General features: G+C 49.6%; 1 pseudogene; it reads left to right on the plus strand.

Annotated features, from left to right (window-relative positions):
• The first annotated feature begins 5,438 nt into the window (after nt 1-5,438).
• Nucleotides 5,439-5,669, plus strand: LOC139279942 (U2 spliceosomal RNA; annotated as a pseudogene).
• Nucleotides 5,670-7,037: the final 1,368 nt, after the last annotated feature.

The raw sequence follows: 7,037 nt of genomic DNA on the forward strand, positions 1-7,037 counted from the left end.
GGACTGGGAAGCCTATGTTGAATGGCTAGATCAGTATTTTGTAGCCAACGAGCTGGACGGAGAAGGAAGCGCTGGATAAAGGAGAGTGGTCCTCCTCACGGTCTACGGGGCACCAACCTACAGCCTCATGAAGAATATTCTGGCTCCGGTGAAACCCACAGATAAGTTGTATGAGGAGCTGTATACACTGGTTCAGGAGCATCATAACCCGAGGGGGAGCGTGCTGATGGCGAGGTATCGGTTCTACACGTGCCAGCGATCTGGAGGTCAGGAAGTGGCGAGCTACGTCGCCGAGCTAAGGCAACTTGCAGGACAATGTGAGTTTGATGGCTACCTGGAGCAGATGCTCAGAAACGTTTTTGTACTGGGCATTGGCCACGAGACCATCCTACGAAAACTTTTGACTGTATAGACACCAATCCTCAGTAAGGCCATTGCGATAGCACAGGCGTTTATGTCCACCAGTGATAACACCAAACAAATCTCTCAGCACACAAGTGCTAGCAATGTTCATAAATTAACTGGAACTGTGTTAGCGAGCAGAAATGTACAGGGCAGAAACCACGAGTCTGCAACTGTCAGCAGGCCTCAGGTAACCCAGATGACTCAGAATCCGCAACAAAGGATGAATGCAAGGCAATTCACACCTTATTGGCGTTGTGGAGGCTTCCATTCAGCCTATTCATGCCGCTTCAAAGGGTATGTTTGCAAGAGCTGTGGAACAATGGGGCACCTCCACCAAGCTTGCAGATGAGCTGCAAGCTCTGCAAAACCTGCTAACCACCATGTGGCAGAGGAAGATCGGTCCATGGTGGATCAAAGCAATTTTGAGCCTCAGAAAGAGGAGGCAGATGCTGAAGTACACGGGGTGCACACATTTTCGATGAAATGTCCACCTATAATGCTAAATGTAAAATTGAATGGCTTACCCGTCGCCATGGAACTGGACACTGGTGCGAGCCAATCCATCATGAGTAAAAAGATGTTTAAGAGATTGTGGTACAACAAGGCACTCAGACTAGCCCTGAGCCCCATCCACACAAAACTGAGAATGTACACCAAAGACCTCATCACTGTCCTGGGCAAGAGCCATGGTCTATGTCACCTACAAAGGCATGGTGCACGAACTGCCACTCTGAATTGTCCCAGGCGATAGCTCCACACTGCTTGGAAGGAGCTGGCTGAGCAAAATCCGCTGGAACTGGAATGACATCCGAGTGCTATCACATGTCGATGAGGCCTCATGTACCCAGGTTCTTAAAAAATTTCCTTCCCTTTTTGAGTCAGGCATTGGAAACTTTTCCAGGGTGAAGGTGCGGATCCACTTGGTCCCAGAGGCACGACCCATTCACTACAAGGCGCGAGCGGTACCTCACATGATGAGGGAGAGAGTGTTGCAATCGAGCTGGACAGGCTGCAACGTGAGGGCATCATCTCCCCAGTGGAATTCAGCGAGTGGGCCAGCCCGATTGTTCCAGTACACAAAAGTGATGGCACGGTCAGGATTTGCGGTGATTATAAAGTATCTATTAATCGTTTCTCGCTACAGGACCAATACCCGCTACCTAAGGCAGACGACCTATTTGCGACGCTGGCAGGAGGCAAGACATTCACCAAGCTCGACCTGACTTCGGCCTACATGACGCTGGAGCTGGAGGAGTCTTCGAAGGGCCTCACCTGCATCAACACGCACAAGGGACTGTTCATCTACAACAGATGCCCATTTGGAATTTGGTCGGCTACAGCGATCTTCCAGAGAAACATGGAGAGCCTACTCAAGTTGGTACCACTCACGGTGGTTTTTCAGGACGACATATTGGTCATGGGTCGGGACACCGCCGAGCACCTACAAAACCTGGAGGAGGTCCTCCAGCGACTGGATCGCGTGGGGCTGCGGCTGAAGAGGTCGAAATGCGTCTTCATGGCAACAGAAGTGGAGCTTTTGTGGAGAAAGATCGCGGCGGACGGCATTCGGCCCACAGACGCCAAGACAGAGGCTATCAGGAACGTGCCCAGGACACAGAACGTCACGGAGCTGCGGTCGTTCCTGGGACTCCTCAACTATTTTGGTACCTTCCTACTGGGGTTAAGCACCCTCTTAGAGCCCCTACATGTGTTATTGCGTAAAGGTGAGAACTGGGTATGGGGGAAAAAAACCATGTAATTGTATTTAGAGAAAGCCAAAAACATTTTATGCTCCAACAAGCTGCTTGTATCGTATAACCCGTGTAAAAGACTTGTGCTAGCATGTGATGCGTCATTGTACGGAGTTGGGTGTGTATTACAACAAGCTAATGTTGCGGGGAAGTTGCAACCTGTCGCCTATGCCTCCAGGAGCTGGTCTAAGGCCGAGAGAGCCTCCAGAATGATTGAAAAAGAGGCATTAGCATGTGTGTTCGGGGTAAAGACCTGATTGGCCTCAAATTTGAGCTGGAAACCGATCACAAGCCCCTCATATCCCTGTTCGCTGAAAACAAGGGGATAAATACTAATGCCTCAGCCCGCATACAAAGGTGGGCACTTGCGCTATCAGCGTATAACAATACCATCCGCCACAGGCCAGGCACCAAGAACTGTGCGGATGCTCTCAGTTGGCTCCCATTGCCCACCACGGGGGTGGAAATGGCACAGCCAGCAAACTTGTTGATGGTGGCGCAGCCCGCAGACTTGTTGATGGTCATGGAAGCGTTTGAAAATGATAAATCACCTGTCACAGCCCGCCAGATTAGGACTTGGACCAGCCAAGATCCTCTGCTGTCCCTAGTAAAAAACTTGTGTACTGCATGGGAGCAGGGCCAGCATCCCCGTTGAAATGCAAGAGCTAATCAAGCCGTTCCAGCGGCGAAAGGACGAGATGTCCATTCAGGCAGACTGCCTATTGTGGGGTAACCGCGTAGTGCTACCCAAAAAGGGTAGGGAGACGTTCATCTCGGATCTCCACAGCATACACCCGGATATAGTAATGATGAACTCGATAGACAGATCCCACATGTGGTAGCCCGGTATCGACTCTGACTTAGAGTCCTCTCAACGGAAATGCAGAGTGTGTGCTCAGTTGAGCAACGAGCCCAGAGAGGCACCACTAAGTTTGTGGTCCTTGCCCTCCAGATCATGGTCAAGGATCCATGTCGACTATGTGGTCCCGTTTCTCGTTTCTGGTGGTGGTGGATGCTTTTTCAAAATGGATTGAATGTGAAATAATATCGGGAAGCACCGCCACCGCCACCATTGAAAGCCTGAGGACCATGTTTGCCACCCACGGCCTGCCTGACATACTGGTCAGTGACAACAGGCCATGTTTCACCAGTGCTGAATTTAAAGAATTCATGACCCGCAATGGGATCAAACATGTCACCTTGGCCCCGTTTAAACCAGCCTCCAATGGGCAGGCAGAGCGGGCAGTACAAACAATCGAACAGAGTCTTAAACGAGTCACAGAAGGCTCACTCCAAACTTGACTGTCCCGAGCACTGTTCAGCTACCGCACGAGACCCCACTCGCTCACAGGGATGCCCCCGGCTGAGCTACTCATGAAAAGAACACTTAAAAGCAGACTCTCGCTGGTTCATCCCAACCTGCATGATCAGCTAGAGAGCAGGCGGCAGCAACAAAATGTAAACGATGGTCGCGCCACTGTGTCACAGGAAATTGATGTGAATGATCCTGTGTATGTGCTAAACTATGGACATGGTCCCAAGTGGATCGCGGGCACAATGATAGCTAAAGAAGGGAGTAGGGTGTTTGTAGTCAAACTAGACAATGGACAAATTTACAGAAAGCACCTGGACCAAACGAGGCTGCGGTTCACAGACTGCCCTGAACAAACCACAGCAGACACCAGCTTTTTCGAGCCCACAACACACACCCAAAGGATCAACGACACCACCCCGGACCAGGAAATCAAACCCATCACGCCCAACAGCCCAGCAAGGCCAGGCTCACCCAGCAGCCCTGCAGGACATAGAAACATAGAAACATAAAAAATAGGTGCAGGAATAGGCCATTCGGCCCTTCGAGCCTGCACAACCATTCAATATGATCATGGTTGATCATTCACCTCAGTACCCCTTTCCCGATTTCTCTCCATACCCCTTGATCCCTTTAGCCGTAAGGGACACATCTAACTCCCTCTTGAATATATCCAATGAATTGGAATCTACTAATCTCTGCGACAGGGAATTCCACAGGTTTACAACTCTTTGAGTGAAGAAGTTTCGCCTCATCTCAGTCCTAAATGGCCGACCCCTTATCCTAAGACTGTGTCCCCTGCTTCTGGACTTCCCCAACATCGGGAACATTCTTCCCGCATCTAACCTTATACGTCCCGTCAGAATCTTATACGTTTCTATGAGATCCCCTCTTATCCTTCTAAACTCCAGTGCATAAAGGCCCAGGTGATCCAGCCTCTCCTCATATGTCAGTCCTGCCATCCCTGGAATCAGTCTGGTGAACCTTCGCTGCACTCCCGCAATAGCAAGAACGTCCTTCCTCAGATTAGGAGATCAAAACTGAACACAATATTCCATGTGAGGCCTCACAATTGCAGTGAGACCTCCCTGCTCCTATACTCAAATCCCCTAGCTATGAAGGCCAACATGCCATTTGCTTTCTTTACCTCCTGCTGTACGTGCATGCCAACTTTCAATGACTGATGAACCATGACACCCAGGTCTCGTTGCACCTACCCTTTTCCTAATCTGCCGCCATTCAGATAATATTCTGCCTTCGTGTTTTTGCCACCAAAGTGGATAACCTCACATTTATCCACATTATACTGCATCTGCCATGCATTGCCCACTCTCCTAACCTGTCCAAATCACCCTGCAGCCTCTTAGCATCCTGCTCACAGCAACACCAACAACACGCCAGCCCAGCGAGGGCACAGCCAACACACCAGAACAGACATTTGTACTGAGGCGGTGCACCAGGGAAAGAAAGGCTCCCGACCGCCTCAGCTTATAAATAGCTTTCACTTAGACTTTGGGGGGGAATGATGTTGTGTATCTGTAAAGCATGCACTTCCATGTTCCGCCACCAGGAAGTGCATCCCCTGAAGTCCCAGCATCCCTTGGGAGCACTGTATATAAGCCGGCCCCTAAGGCCTGTTCCTCACTCTGGATATTCTTAATAAAGACTGAGGTCACTGTTACTTTAACCTCCCTATGTGCAGTCTCATCTGTATTAGGAACACAATACTAACCCTTGTCCTTCTCTTTCATCTCCGGTACAGAAAATGTAGAGGGCCCTGTGGCAAATGAGGAAGAGGAGGGCATCCTTCCTGAATATACAATGTTACTCAGTTTAACCCTGGCAAGCACCAGCTCAGAGACAGTCACCACACACGCTTTAAAGGGTCAACTCATGGAAGGGTCTTCACACAACCAAGCACACGTGTACAAGTGCTCAGGATCTAGGGCAGGTGATAGAATGGCATAAGAGCCGCTTCTCGGCCTTTTGGCTAGGATCTGCATAACTAACCTGACCAGCCGCCATGACCTCCGGGTGGTTTCTCCCTGGTCAGGAAGGTATATGCTTACATTTTTGTAAACAGGAGGTGGGTGGGATGGCTTGACCCATCCACCTCCACGGAGGTGTGTGGGGGACCTGACCCATCCACCTCCATGGCACGAACCTGGTATTGCAGTACTTCCAGGAACGGTGCAGTGGCTCTAGGCCTTTTGGCTAAGAGCATTGGCGCAGAGTGATCCTTGACTGGTGCAGGGTGACCTCTGGCGTTTGTGACTTGACAAAGAATTGGAAACGATTGGCTACGAATTTATTAAAAAAAAAAAAAAAAAAAATAAGAGTCAGACTACCATAAGGCTAGAACACATCCCAGCCTTGCAGCAGAGGACTCAGGTGTTGACTTCACAAGTGCAGACCAACTGAAGAAGGTTTATGGTGATGCCTCATGAACTGCTGTGCACTGGGCTGCCTGTCAGCAGGCCTGAGCACAATGGCTAAGAGAATGGAGAAGTCCAGCTCTAGCTTGTTTTGGGACTTGGTGCAGGGCATGGAGACCATGTAGTCAACTTTGGAGCAGGTGGGAAGCTCCCTGAACACTACAGGGGGGCGCATCATGATGGAGCCTCTAGTGACACCTTCCAAGGAATCTCAAATTGTTGCCATCTTGGCTCTAGGGCAGCATGTTTTCTGGATTTTCAAACTATAAAGGACAGTGTGGATAGGGGCCTTCTAAGCATCACGTCTGCACTCTGTTCATGTGCAAAACTGTAAGAGTGCTGAATTGGAGCCCCCAAAAAGTGACATTGGCTCCAATGGAAGAGACTCACTTCTCTCAGGATGACAGCATGCCTGCTCCCCTACCATCCACTCTGCCTTTATTAGTGTCACGCAGCCAGCTGGACCAGACTGTTTCGGCCACGCTGAGATACTGCAGTCTACAGCCAGGCTCTCTAAGGCCAGAGCTCTTTGAGATTGCCCATCAAGGCCATATGAAGTGTCCTCAATGGAAGCTCAGCAGCCTTCCATCTTTCTTCCGAGGCTGTAGCCATTGGGAATACACTTCTTAGGAACGCTAGAATGGTTAAACGAGAATACCAGGCAGGCATTAGGAGTTTGCACAAGGGTAATTTGTAATTATGCAAGTTGACTATTATCAAATCTGAACTGAGTTTTTGTGATAAACTTCCTTTTTCTGGAATTGTTGTTGGCCTTAGTATTCTTAGTAAAGTGAGAGTAACACCTATAAAGCTGGACTGCAGGAGTGCATTCAGATGGCGAGGACAGTGGTTATATATATGGCGGGATTGTTGGTATTTTGAAAAAGGGTGGTTCAGCTAAGCACTCTTAACAGTTGCTCTCCAAGAACTCTGGCAGCTAGCAGAACTGGTGGGCGATACTGTTCCTGATCTTCCATCTCTTCTTGCTGCCCTTCCTCCTCCTCCATTTTTTCCTGGCCAGATGGTGATATAGACTGCTCACTCTGAATGACAAAATTATGCTGCATTCAGCACAGAACATTTGGAGATACAGTCAGGGGTGTACCTCAGAGCTAGGCAGTGAAACTGTTGTTT

Source organism: Pristiophorus japonicus, chromosome 1, assembly GCF_044704955.1.
Source record: "Pristiophorus japonicus isolate sPriJap1 chromosome 1, sPriJap1.hap1, whole genome shotgun sequence".
Classification (NCBI taxonomy): domain Eukaryota; kingdom Metazoa; phylum Chordata; class Chondrichthyes; family Pristiophoridae; genus Pristiophorus; species Pristiophorus japonicus.